Source organism: Rhinolophus sinicus, chromosome 17 (genome assembly GCF_057876585.1).
Source record: "Rhinolophus sinicus isolate RSI-liver-muscle chromosome 17, RSI-T2T, whole genome shotgun sequence".
In the NCBI taxonomy this organism is placed as follows: domain Eukaryota; kingdom Metazoa; phylum Chordata; class Mammalia; order Chiroptera; family Rhinolophidae; genus Rhinolophus; species Rhinolophus sinicus.
The window spans coordinates 11,094,723-11,109,589 of NC_142517.1; the positions used below are offsets into that span (position 1 = coordinate 11,094,723).

General features: G+C 39.3%; 1 long non-coding RNA gene across 1 annotated transcript; it reads right to left on the minus strand.

The window, feature by feature from the left end:
- Nucleotides 1-461: 461 nt before the first annotated feature.
- Nucleotides 462-14,245, minus strand: LOC141570146 (uncharacterized). The gene is made up of 3 exons (XR_012494055.2): nucleotides 10,656-14,245; nucleotides 3,590-3,820; nucleotides 462-2,810 (listed from the first exon to the last, which is right to left on the minus strand). It is a non-coding gene; the product is annotated as an uncharacterized LOC141570146 (long non-coding RNA).
- Nucleotides 14,246-14,867: the final 622 nt, after the last annotated feature.

A 14,867-nucleotide genomic window follows, 5' to 3' on the forward strand; every position in this document is an offset into this window, starting at 1 on the left:
CATACTGCTCCAGACGGTCTCTCATTGCCTGCATTTCTCATTTGGAAGTGGCTTCCCATTTCAACTCATCACCAACATCATCGCCATGGCTTATGTGGCATCTCACCCTATGAGGGACCCTCGTCCCTTCGCCTTCTCTGACCTTACCTTTGCTTATTCACTCCACTGCAGCCCAAATGGCCTGAGTGCTGCTCCCCATACATGCCAGGCCCCCTCCCACTGTGGGCTCTTTACATGATCAGTTCTCTGGAATATCTTTCTCCCAAATATCTGCAGAGCTGGTTCCCTCAGCTGATCTTTGGGTCTTTGTTCAAATGTCACCCTCTCTGGGAGCCCTTGTTTGACTTCTTCATTTACAATGTGAACTTTCCCCCAGACCACACATCACCCACCGCCCACCAACTCCCCATTCCCCTTCTCTGCTTTGTTTTTCTTCATGGCACTTAATGTCATGCGGCAAATCATATATTTCCCCTATTTATTTTGTTTACTGTCTGTCTCCCTCCCTAGAAGGGAGGCTCCATGAGGGCTGGGATTTTTGTTAAGTGCCCTATGCATGGTTCCTGGCACATAGAAAGTACTCAATGCAAATTTGTTGTGGTTGAATGAATTCGCAATTTACAGAGTCTCTTGTTGCAGAAGAAGGGATCCTAATAAATGAGACAGCAGAAAAAAGAAATACAACAAAACTGAGTCCTGCTGAAGCAAGCATGCATCATAAAGGCGTATTTGGGGGGAAAATCAATATTCGTGCCACAACGATAAACCTCTATGATAAGTTCCACATTTGTGTTATGGTGGAAGGAGAAGGTTATTATTAGCACAAGGCTTGAAATTGATGGTCTCCATCTAGGGGTGCTGACGCCTGTCCATTTCTTGCTGGAGACTGGGCAGAAATGAGCAGCGTTGATCGGCGTGCAGTGAGACCTGAAGAGTGAGCACACAGCACGGACAACTCTAAAATGTGACCAGTGGGAGGAGGTGCTATGAGAGAAAAGCACTCTGAAACTGAGCCCACTCGCCAGTCAGCTCCAGGCACTCAGGCAGGCTGATGGATGGCAGAAGGCTGCTGTGGACGGGCTGATGGTCAAATGCAGAGTAGAGGCAGGCGCCCCCTGCTGGTTGACTCGGCTCTTCTTTCCTTCCACAGCCTGACAGGACGCCCAGAGAAGCAGACACAAAACTCTTCTGGAAACCAGAACCTCCCTCACCAGCCGGCTCGATGACCCTGAACAGGGCAGCTATTATCTCTGAACATAGTTTTCTCCATCGGAAAAGGAAATTAGTCCTCTCTGTCATTTCTAGTTCCCAGGACTGTTGCCAGGATAAAATGAGACAAATATGCGTGACGATGCCACACAGAAACTATTTTGGTTATTATTGTCTTAAGTAAAAATGGAGAGTGACTAGGACATAAATTAGAAAACAATAAATTTAAAATAAAATGAAAAGTGCAAGGCTGAAAGCTGTAGTTGTTCAGTGCCTCTTCCTTTCAATGTGAAGGCTTTCGGGTGAGAGCTGACACGGGGGTGAAAACCTTCACACTTTGTGCCCGCAGTCATAAGTCCATCACACGCCCCTAACCCAGACCTCCTTAACCCTGATCTTCCAATTTTTCTCCTTCCAGGCTCATGATGGACTGACTAAGCCATTTGTTACCACCAATGAGTCTGTGTAGATAGATAGATAGATAGATAGATAGATAGATAGATAGATAGATAGATAGATAGATAGATAGATAAAATAGATGGTAAATATTCTCCATCTAGACCAGGTGTGCCTCTGAAGTTCCACCCATTAGCAGGACTTCCCTTCACTGTTGTCTTTAAGACCAATCCTGAGGGCAGTCACTGTCTATTTTTGGCTTGTACACACATAAACACCATCCAAGAACCAAGCTCATGCTTTTTCCTCCCCCACCGGTGAGTCATAAGGGATCCCCCTCCCAGTTGTGGCCACAGGTGTGAGCTGATGGGGAGTTGCCGGTTCGACAGTAGTGCAGGTCATGGAGGTCTAAACCACCTGCTTGCATAGCTTGCTCATGTTCAATTCGGATACAGGGCTTCTCTCTTGCAGTGGATGCTGCTGAGTTCACTGAGTCCTCTCCTGATGGGTCTGACAGAATCCAGCCTACCATGGGCGGTTCTGCAGGTATGTTACTTGGTGTCCCATGTCTACGTGCTCTATTGGCGTCCAGCAGCAGTGCATCAGGATCTCTTTTTTGAAGAATGTAAAATTCTCCACTGCACATGGCCTGGCCTTGTTCCAGAACCCTAGGGGTCTGCTTTATGATTCTCCCACTGGGACTTACTGTAAGCTGTGCACGGTGGTCTTTCCCACCACTGATATCTCTAGTAACTTAAGGTCTGTTGGCTCAAATGACCTGAGCAGCAGGGATGCTTGCTCTGCATCCCAGATCTCCTCCAGAACCCTCCCTCTGGGCCTTCCCTAGAGCTGGCAGCCTTCTGTGTAAGCCAGTCTGTGGGTTGGGAGAGTATTCCCAGGTATGGAACATGCCACCTCCAGAAACTGTAGGACCTACATGCATTGTGCTTCCTTCTTCCTGGTGGAAGATGCGAGATCCAGTCATTTGTCCTGTATTTTCGAGGGCAAGCTCCAGTGTGTCTCAGACCACTAGATTCCTATAACGATGTGGCGAGACTCTGAAATGTGTTTATCTTCCATTGTTTTCCCATTATCCCCAGTACACTTGCAGCCTTTTGCTCATCCATTTGATTGGCATGAGACATTTATAGAGTGGGGCAGGGTGACATCCTGCAGGACGATCAGCCGGACCAGTTCTCTTCAGACTGTACACGACAGAGAGAGGGAGAGTCAACATAAGCCAAGGGAAAACTGTAAATATATATTATTGCCTGTTCAAAGTGAATGCAAATCATTTCTTTTCTCTCCTATTTTATAGTGATAGAAAAGAATACACTCACCAGATCGAAGATCACATACCAGGTACAAGACACCATGTTCATGTGCTTTAGTGAAAATACCATACCAGACCCAATAGCAGCAATTTGTGCTCCTTCTGGCTGAGTTTGCAGTGACCCACTGTCACTGTCCAGGATCCAGTGGCTTTGCAGGGACCAGTCTGGTGAATTAAATGGAGCTCTGTTGGGGACATCACATCTACATCCTTTAAGTACTTCAGGGTGAAACTAATCTCTAGTATTCTTCTTGGGATGAGCAACTGCCTTTCAGTGTCTTCTCCACTACAGTATCTCTTATCTCAATGCAGTGGTTGTGGCAGATACCAAATGTAACCATTCCGATTGTACATTGGGAAACTGTTGAAACATCACTACATGAGTCCATGGATACGGTGGACCCACTATGAGCTTGACCTGGGCCACGCCTCCATTTATTATGTTGTCCCCATATGCCCCCACTGTAACAGGGGACCCATAATGACTCTTTAGGTTTCTGGATATCAGTTCATACCTAAACAGTCATTGAAGTGTTTGGATATTTCCCTATATTAATCATCTATTACTGTGTAATAAATTACTCTAAAACGTAGTGGCTTTAAACAGCAATAAATATTCATTATCTTACAGAGTTCACATGAGTAACTTACCTGGTAGATTCCAACTCAGTGTTTCTCATGAAGTTCAGTCAAGATATGGGCTGAGACTGCAGTCAACTGAAGGGTTGACTGAGGATGGAAGATCCAACTCCAGGATGCAAGACTGAGAGGTTCATGCTGGCTGTTGGCAGGAGGCTTCAGTTCCTTGCCATATAGACCTCTCCAAACGGTGGTTTGAGTGTCCTCGTGACAAGGCAGTTGGCTTCCTCCAAAAACAGTGATCTTTAAAAGAAGGTAAGGTGGAAAGAAGGCTCAATATCTTTTTTTCTCAATTTTGTTGAATTTTTATTGACAACTAAAAATTGTATATATTTAAGGGATACAACTTGATGGTTTGGTATATGTATACATTGTGAAATATTCATCACAATCAACTTAATTCACATATCCATCACCTCACATAGTTACTGCACATACATTTGTGCATGATATGGTGTGTGTGTGTGTGTGTGTGTGTGTGTGTGTGTGTGTGTGGCTGAGAACACTTAAGATCTGTCCTTTCAGGAAATTTCAAGTATGCAATTCAATGTTATTAACCAAGTCATATTGTTGGACATTAGATCTTCAGAACTAATTTATCTTGTGTAACTGAAACTTTGTAGCACTTGACCAACATCTCCCCATATTCTCCTCCTCCCAGTCCCTCTAATCACCATTCTACTCTCTGTTTCTATGAGTTGGACAACTTTAGATTCTACATATAAATCAGAACATGCAGTATCTGTCTTTCTGAGTATGGCTTATTTCACTTACCATAGCGTCTTCCAGGTTCATTCATGTTGTCACAAATGGCATATTTCCTTCTTATTTATGGTTGAATAATATTCTATTGTACACATACACTGCATTTTCTTTGTCTATTCATCCATGGACAGACATTTAGGTTGTTCCTATATCGTGGCTATTGTGAATACTACTGCGAGTGCAGGTATCTCTTTGAGATACTGATTTCATTTCCTTTAGATATATATCCAGGGGTGGAATTGCTGGGTCATAAGGTAGTTGTATTTGTAATTTTTTGCAGAACCTCCATATTGTTTTCCATAGTGGCTGCACCAATTTACATTCCTACCAACAGTACACAAGTGTTCCCTTTTCCCCACATCCTTACCAATACTTGCTATCTTTTGTCTTTCTGATAATAATCACTCTAACAGGTGTAAGGTGATATCTCATTGTAGTTTTGATTTGCATTTCCCTGATGATTAGTCAAGTTGAGCACCTTTTCATGTACCTGTTGGTCATTCATATATCTTCTTTTGAGAAATGTCTATTCAGGTCCTTTGCCCATTTTTTAATCAGGTTATCTGTTTTTTTTTTACTATTGAGTCACTTGAGTTCCTTATATATTTTGGATATTATCCCATTATCAGATATATGTTTTACAAATATTTTCTCCCTTTCTGTAGGTTGCCTTTTCATTTTGTTGATTGTTTCTTTCACTGTGTAAAAGCTTTTTAGTTTGACATAATCCCATTTGTCTCTTTTCACTTTTGTTTCCTGTGCTTTTGGTGGCATATCAAAAAATAAAAATACAAAAATCACTGCCCATCTTGTTAGATCCTATATCCCAGGGGAGTGCTCCCAAGTTGATAAGCTCTCCCTTATCCAACTTCATGTTCCACTCCCCTTGATTCAGCACCTGAGAAAGCGGTCCTTCTGTTCTCTTTTGGCCTCTGCCAGCACATGCTGGCAAGGCCCTGCAGCTCCTTTAGCATATGGTGGCATTGTTCCCTTATTCCGACCAGTACTTCACCAACTGTGTTGTATTGTCACTTAACCTTAGCTACTGGCCTCTTGGACAGCAGGGGAGGTTGAACTAAGGCCTCTGCATTATGTTCCAGCTAGAGGAAGGTGCTAGACCTTAACAAAGAGATTAGATGACAGTAGTAGAGATAAGTGAGTCTTCCAGTGTCAAGATGGACATAAAAAGTAAAAGAAATACAAAAACTAAATGATGTTTTTAGGTCAAAAGTATAAAATTCAAAATACAATGTAATCTGAAAAGAGACTAAAGAATATGAACATTTAAGCTGATACAGGCAAATCTAAATGCACAATAGCTGATTCAGAGTCCAGACTTGTACCAAAAAAAATGCAACAAAAGATTTTAATGAGGTCTACTTTAATGAAAGTCAAAATTATAGCTCTTTTTGATGATACAGTACACGGCACAAAATAAAATGGGCATAAAATAAAGCTTTGGCGACTGACGAATGGTGTGCATTCACTTCCAAGAGAATGCTGAAAACTGCCAAGGAAGAAAAACCCAGGCACCAAGGTAAAAACAACTTGATGGAAATATGCTATGAGGAACCCTGGGCTTCCACCCCGCCCCGTGCCCATTTAATCTTCAGGATTTAAAAAAATGTAAGAAGGGGATATCATTCATGAGTTGAGATAGTGGGACATTTCTATTTCAACTTACTTGTGTTACCCACAAGTTTCTGGGCTTCCTGGAATTTTAATTAAGGGTGAAGACATTTTAGGAATATTTTTCACAATTTCTGAAAACTCTAAATAGGATCAGACAACTCTGATGTGGACCTGAGAATTTGGGGACTATGCAAACATCTGGAATTCTTCACAGGTGGCAGGAGAGAGACTAAGTTGCAATGTTTCATGGCGTCCTGATTTATGAATATAAGCTATCATCAACAGGAGTAAATGTCTACCCCAAGGAACTTCTGGATCCCATTAAAATGACAGAAAATAATACAGACACTCCTAAGTGTCCACGGTTATGCTTCAGAGCTCAGACATCCCAGGAACCCTGTGGACCTCACCTGGCTAGGACACCTTGTTACAAGTAGACAATCCTTGAAAAATTCAAGACCTAAAGTCTCAGCTGATACAAAATACAAGGACCTTGGTATAACAGAAAATTTCTTGGTCTAATAAAAAAAAATGTTGCCTGCATTTGTTGATTAAACTTACCTGAGCTAATTTCACATTTGAAAAACAATTTTTTGAAGGATCTTAAAAGCTTAGTTATTTCACTTTTTAAGCTCAGTGTATATCCCCTTCATGTGCAAATTTTCATCTGCCTCCCAGATGCCGGAGATGCCAGTGGGAGAAAGTGCCAGTATCTCTATGGTACTGGAGATGAAAATGAGGAAGCAGGGTTTGAGCCATAGTTATATACACAAGCTTGTAAAGCTGTGGCTGGACCAAGAACAAATTATTTCAAAGAATTACTCATGATGCTAGAGGTCACTTAAATGACACAGAAAGGGGACACGTTAAAAAGACAAAAACTTAAAAAGACATAGTAGGAAACCCCTACCAAACAAGGTTCTCAAGACTGTTCATGGGAGGCTGGCATCAATAATAGTGACAAGTCATTGAAAATGAACCCTGCTACAGGATAGTAATTAGCTGTTGCTACAAACGCTGCCAAAGAAAATTACCACAGATCATCTCAATAGATGCAGAAAAGGCATTGGATAAAATTCAACATCCATTCATGATAGAAACTACCAACAAACTGGTATCGAGGGAATGTACCTCAACATAATAAAGGCCATATATGACAAGCTCACAGTTGATGTCAAACTCAACAGTGAAAAACTGAGAGCATTTCCTTTAAGATGAGGAACAACACAAGGACCCCCACTTTTACCACTTTTATTGAATATAGTACTGTAACGTAGTGCTGACCAGAGCAATAAGCAAGAAAAAGAAAGAAACAGCATCCAAATCAGAAAGGAAGAAGTAAAAGTGTCTCTATTTGAAGATGATATATGATATTATATATAGAAAACCTTAAAGACACCACCAAAAAACTGTTAAAAACTAATAAACAAATTCAATAAAGTTGTGGAACACAAAATCAAGAATAAAAATTTAATCAAAGTGATAAAAGATTTGTACACTGAAAACTATAAGACACTGATGAAAGAAATGGAAGAAAGCACAAATAAATGGAAATATAGCCCATGCTTATGGATTCAAGTAATTAATATTGTTAAAATGTTCATACTACCCAAAGCAATCTACAAATTCAATGCAATCCCTATCAAAAGTCCAAAGGCATTTTTCACAGAACTAGAGAAACAATCCTACAATTTGTGTGGAACCACAAAAGACATTAAATAACTAAAGCAATCTTGAGAAAGAAGAAAAAAGCTGGCGGTATCACACGCTATTTCAAACTATATGACAAGACTATAGTAATCAAAACCGTATAATACTGGCATAAAAACAGACACATAGATCACTGGAACAGAATAGAGAGCCCAGAAATAAGACCACATATATATGATCACTTAATTTACAACAATGGAGCCAAGACTATAAATGGGGAAAAGATAGTTTCTTCAATAAATGGTTTTGGGAAAACTGGACAGCAAAAGTTTTGAAATTGAAATGCAAAAGAATGAAATTGAAATCCTACCTTACACCTTACACAAAATCAACTCAAAATGGGTTAAAGACTTGAACATAAGATCTGAAACCATAAAAACTCAAAATGGGTTAAAGACTTGAACATAAGATCTGAAACCATAAAAATTCTAAAAGAAAACATAGGCAGTAAGGTCCTTAACATCGGTCTTGGCAATGATTTTTTGGATTTGACACCAAAAACAAAGATAATAAAAGCAAAACAAACAAGTGGGACGACATCAAACTAAAATGCTTCTATACAGCAAAGGAAAATATCAATAAAATAAGATGACAACCTATGGAATGAGAGAAAATATTTGCAAACCATATATCTGACAAATATGAAAAAATATCAAAACGACTCATACAACTAAGTGGCAAAAAAAAAAAAAAATCTTATTTTAAAATGGGCAGAGGAACTGAATAGATGTTTTTCCAAAGAAGACACGTAAAAGGCCAACAGGTACATGAAAAGGTGCTCAACATCATTAATCATTAGGGAAATGCACCTGTTAGAATGGCTATCCTCAAAAAAGACAAAACATGAATGTTAGCGAGGATGTGGGAAAAAGGAAACTCTGTGCACTGTGGGTGGGAAGGTAAATTGGTGCAGCCATGATGGAAAAGAGCTTTGAGGTTCTTCACAAGATTAAAAATGGAATTGCCATATGATTTTAGACAAAAATAGATAGAACTTGAGGAGATTACGCTAAGTGAAATAAGTCAGACAGAAAAAGACAAATAATGTATGATCTCACATATAAAGAATTCTATATAAAGCAATCTAGATAAACAAGACTCAGAAACAGAGAATAGATTCGTGGTTGCCAGAGGCAGGGGACACGTAATGTACAGCATGGTGACTATAGTTAACAGTACTGTATTGTATATTTGAAAGTTGCTAAAAGAGGAGATCTTAAAAAGTCTCACCACAAGATAAAAAGCTATAACTCTGTGAGGCAGTGGACATGAACTAAACTCACTATGGTAATCATTATGCAATATATACATATATTAAATCATTATATTTTACACCTTAAACTAATACAATGTTATATGTCAATTATATCTCAGTAAAAGTCAAGGGGAAAAGAAAATTACTATAAATCATTTTATTTTTAATCTAAGAACTTGGAGTCTTTAGTATTTTATTTTGCTATCATTGGCTCTCAGGGAGGTAGGCAGACTGACAAACAGATAGATGTATGTTTTACAGGCCATCTTCCTGATACGGTTGAAGGAGCCAGGCATCACATTGGCTAAACTAAATATTAATATTAGATACCGTGAAACCAACTCATTCATACATGCAACTTTTAGTATGCAGAACTTAAAATACAAGTCTAAGGAAAGCTCGAGTATACATAGATTATAAACTGTAACTGCAGCTACAGCTGCATTATATATGATATGAGAGTGTGTTTATTAACTTTGCAACTTTAGTGCGACTATAAAAATTAGATTATGCATCAGGATAACACCCATCATTCATGTAACGAAAGGTGTGCAAAAATGAAAGAGGCAGGATGGTCCCTAATAAGATTAAAACTCAGCATTCTATCATGTTCTAAGAGATGAAGTGTCATGCCACTATCATGAAACTAAAAAGTTTAATTTTCTCTTTGTACATCTGGGCTCTGGATTTTCATTCAAGCAAGCTCGCAAGTCATAGGTAATGTGTGACAGTCACACCTCTCACCGTGCAATTTTCTTTGCTCCTTAGAACAGCGATGAATTGGTTTTCAGTGGGATTCAATTATTAGGGACACATTTCATTTTCAAATCTGAACATTTTTGCAAAGACGTGATATTTTTAGAAAGCTTCCTAATATTTCTTCTCAGAAGCACTACTGACTTTATTGAAATAACAAGTATAAAAAAGAAAAAGTCATAAAGATAAACATTTAGAATAGTCAAAAATACATTAACCCTTTATTGTTTTAGAGAAAATAAATCTCATTTAAAGCATGCAAGAAGAATTCTGTTAAACATTCAGTTTTGGTCCTTCAGAAATGAGAAAACCATATTGTATGACTGTACGTGACAAGATCTTGAAAATGTGCATACCTTTTGACCCAGCAACTTCTAGGAATTTATCCTTAAAAAAAATTCCTAGAAAAGTGTACAAGTACAGGCACACAAGTTAAATCCCCACTGCACACCATTAATACAAATAAATTGTATCTGAATTAAAGCCCCATTTTTTAAGTATTCACTGGAAATAGAGGATAATACAAGTGTCCATTCTCAGCCTTCTTAAGAGACAAAAAGCAAAAAATGCAAAAAAATGGTAAATTTGACAACTGTGGAGGCCATGAGAATGCACCTCACAAGCCTTTCATGACCAATGGCTCTGCCTGCTGGGCTCGGAAATCCATCACCAAGGTACTGGGGCCACGTTTCCCATGGCTGGTCGTGGGCGGTGACTGAGCACAGTAAGGCTACTAAGGCAGCCCACTCCTGGGAGCAGGGCTGGCTTCATGGACACCAGACCCGTAGTCACACAGGACTCCGGGCCTGGTTTAATGCTCTGCTGTTAATAATTTTTAAAAAGGGGTCCTACATATTCATTTCATACTGGATGAGAGAGACTGAGAGAGAGAGAGAGAGAGAGAGAGAGAGAGAGAGAGAGAGAGAGAGAGAGAGTATTTATTTTAAGGAATTGGCTCACGTGACTAGGAGTCTAGCAAGTCCAAAATCTGCAGAGCAGGCTGGAGACCCAGGAAGAATTGAATCTGCAGTGTGAAGTGTGAAGGCAAGCTGGAAGCAGAATTCCTTCTTCCTCAGGAAACCTCAGTCTTTTCTCTTCAGGCCTTCGATGGATTGGATGAGGCTGACCCACCAGGTGGAGGTTAATCTGCTTTACTCAAAGTCTACTGATATAAATGTCAATCATATAAAAAAAAAAAATACTTTTACAGAAACATCTGGACTGGTGCTTGATCAAACATCTGGGCACCATGGCCTAGCCAAGTTGACACACAAAATTAACCATCCAATCTATTATTTGACTCTCGTCATTTGAAAGTAACCTCCCTGTGGCAGGAATTCTTGTCTGTGTGATTCACTGTTCCAACACATAGAACAATACCTGACACATAGTAGGCATTCATCAAATATTTATGGAATCACCTAACAAGTGTGTGACTTTATAAGAGCAGTCGCGTAATTAGGGTGGTCAGGGACGACCTTTCTCAGGAGGCAATATTTGGACAGAGACCCAAACCTGAGAATGAGTAAGCCACGTGAAGAGTATTCAAGGCAAAAAACCCACGACTGCTACAGCACTGATGTGGGAACGAGGTTGTTCACGGAGGGAAGGCCCTCGTGGTGGCTGGAGCACTGGAAACAAGGCACAGAGCAATAACAAATGATGCTGGGGAGAGAGCAGAAGCCGAGCCATTAGAGCGTGTAGTCAGGGCACCTTTGCACAAACAACTCCAGTATTATTCCCCTTTGCTAAAGATAGTTTGAGTCAAATTTCTCTGTCACTTGAACTGCAGAGTGCAAGCATGGCTTTCCTTCATGTATCCTTTTGCACAAACAAGTACCTTTCCTCTATGTAGTCCAGCTATGCCAAAATCTTCTATATGCTTTCCTTCAGATTTTTGCAGATAAAAGGGGAAATCGTAGATTCACAGAGTGCATGATTCTATAAATCGGTCTTGTTTCCATCAAGAAAATCCCCATGGTAGTCTGGAATCCATTTCATTCCTTCATTCTCTGCAACCCTTTGAGTCTGCCTCTTGGCGGACAATTTGTTTTGCATAGGATGGCTCCAGATTATTTTTTAAGCCCTGTCTTATACAATCTGGCTCCGGAACTAAGCTCTTCAACTCCTTGGGGTTTTCAGCCTGGCTTTCTGCTGATGCGAAGTTCTTCTTAATCCTTCGATGTTCCAGGCATTTTTCCTAATAATATTTTGCAATGCATTTTGAAAAGGCAGAAAGAGATGTAGGTTTGGGGGAATGGATGTGTGGTTTCCTTATCGAGTGTTAAAAGGTAGTTGTTCCTTAGTTGTAATAAACACCTTGAGATTATTTTAATCTAATTTTGGCTCTTCTCACAGTTCAAAAATGCACACAGTCACAGACTCCTGCTCAGAGAGACTGGTGTATATGGTTGGGATTTGAGAACACATTGGCACATGATTATTTATTGTACAGAATTATTTAATCAACAAATATTTACTGAGTACTACGGCACTTTGCATTATCGTCCTCAAATATTTGCTGCCCCTCCCTGTGGAAAGATTCTATTTCCACGTGCCAATGACATAAGGTGAAACCATATAACTTGTTTTAGCCAATGAAAAGTTTGGAGCGGTGACATGTGTAATTTCCAGGCACAAGCTGTAAGAGGCAATGTAGAATTTTACACGTTCTTTCATCCCTGCCATAGACAAGCAGTGTTCTAGATAGAGGCTGTGTTGTCAGTCTGTGTCCCAACGTAGGATGAAACATGAAGCAGAGCCACAGAAGATGTGCAATGGACATATACTATGAGCGAGAAATAGACTTTTCATGTTGTAAGCCACTGAGATTCGGAAGTCATTTTTTTTTTACAGCAGCAGAATATAGCCACCCTGAATAACACACATACCCACTACAAGCTCATCACTATGCTGGATGTGTAATGTATTTGCACATACAACTACTAGGCCATGGCCCCCAAGAAGATTTGCTTAATAGAAACTCCTATTAAATAAGGGCACTTTGTCACAGAAGATTTCAAACTTCCTTTAACCAGAACCCCTTACACAGAATGCCAACTGTAAAACAAATACCAGCAGAACTGCTCTAGTTGAAAGAATGAAGACCAGAAATTTGGCAGTTCTGTCTCCCCAAAGGCTGTACTCAACCTTGCCAGACATCTGGCCCGCACTCAGTGAATATTTGTTGAATAAATAAACAGATTATTTCCTGCAGAATTCTTTAAGGACTCTCTGGGGAACTCCATAGGTCCATAGAGCAAAGTTTAAAATTCCCATAGTGACAGTATGGCCCTTAGGAGGTTTCAGATTCAGCCATCAAATTCATTTATATCAAAGAAGAGGACAAAAGCAAAGATGGTAAAGATTCAGATCTTATTTTAGCCGATTGTTCCTACAATGTTCCAATCACAGCTCAATCAGAGATGTGAATGATTGTTATCAAATAGCTTTGTCCAGTGTTTCACATGGCATTTTTTTTCACGGTCCAGCCAACAGTAGAGATGATAATACATAGAGAAAATGAATAAAAGCAAAAGATGTTAAATAATTCATACATTGGGTAATGCATCCTAAAACAATAATTCAACCCCTGTGTTCAGACTATATGTTGGGGAAGACTAAGAAACTGATGAGCCCCAGAGAAGTCGGCTCAAAATTATACTTTCAAAGTAACAAGAATTCCCCTCCTTACTAAATCTCTCTCTTCCCACAAGTGTAGCCTGCTAGACATAACGAGCCTAATGTTCCTATTGTTCTAGTAACAGTGACCATCATCTTAGTAAAAGACATTTTAAAAACAATAATGGGGAGAGGGCAAGCTCTTCTGGCAAGATGGCTGGCTAAGATAACATAAACCTCTCTCAATAAACTCCTAGACAAACTACCTAAAATAGAGTCTTTAAAAATCTTTTCAAATTTTATGGTTGAGCTCACAAGAAAGAAAGAAGAAATCCTAGGGGTGTGTAAAAGAAAGAACTGAAAACTGCCATGTGAGGTGATACTGTAGATACAGTGGGAGGTGGTTGCTGGTCCAAATGACCAAGGGACTTAGGTTTCAATATTCATGTGGGGATAGGTGCTGGTGCCCTGGGCAAGATGAAGAGGGAGTGAAAACCCCTGCATGGAGCTGAATTGTCAATAGCTGTAACCTCAGCAAAAGGGTGTACCAGAACACATTCATTCAGCACAGCCAGTAGTTAAGGAAAAAAGCTCATCTGTTTTTTGCTCAGGCTCTAGGTTAAAAAATAAAAAGAAATAAAAACTAAGCCATTGCCTCATGCATTGGAGATTCTAATTTATACTAATTGTAGAGTCCAGGAAACATCAACACTGGAAATTAATATAAAAATTGGTCTTGGGCTAGAAAAATAAAACCAGGGCAGAAGAAAATACAAGATGATCTCTCAGGTACTCTGCAAAGAAAGCCACAGTAGACTTTTCACAAAACAGAAGCCTTAATAAAGATGAACTTATAAATATGTTACATTACATATATATTCATATATATGTATGTATGTACATACTATACACAGGCATCACAAAATAAAACACACAAGAGAACAAGAGACCCTAAGACTAAAATTTAAACATCAACAATCTAGAAAATAGTATAAACTAAATATGCTAAAAAAAAAAAAAATGAAAAATTAGGAGATATGAAACCCTACAGAGTGGAGAAACAATAAAAGAGAACAATTCGATTTGAAAAGAAACCAAATAGAAATTCTAGAAATGCAAAATATATTCAATGATATTAAATCTCAATAGACAGAAAAAGTAGTAGATTAGACACAGCTAAGAAGAGAATTGGTGAAATGGAAGATAGATATGATGGAATTACTCAGAAAGCAATACAAAAAGGAAAACGTGGTACAGCCACTGTGGAAAACAGTATGGAAGATCCTCAAAAAATTAAAACTAAAACTACCATATGATCCAGCAACTCCTCTTGTGGGAATATAGCCAAGAGAAATGAAAATATTAACTCAAAAAGACGTCTGCACCTTCGTGTTTACAGCAGCATTATTAACAATGGCCAACACATGGAAACACCCAAGTGTTCATCAATGGATGAATGGATGAGGAAGTTATAAAGCTAAAAAAGAAGAAATTTTACCATTTGTAACAACATGGATGGACCTTGAAGGAATTATGCTAAGTGAAATAAGA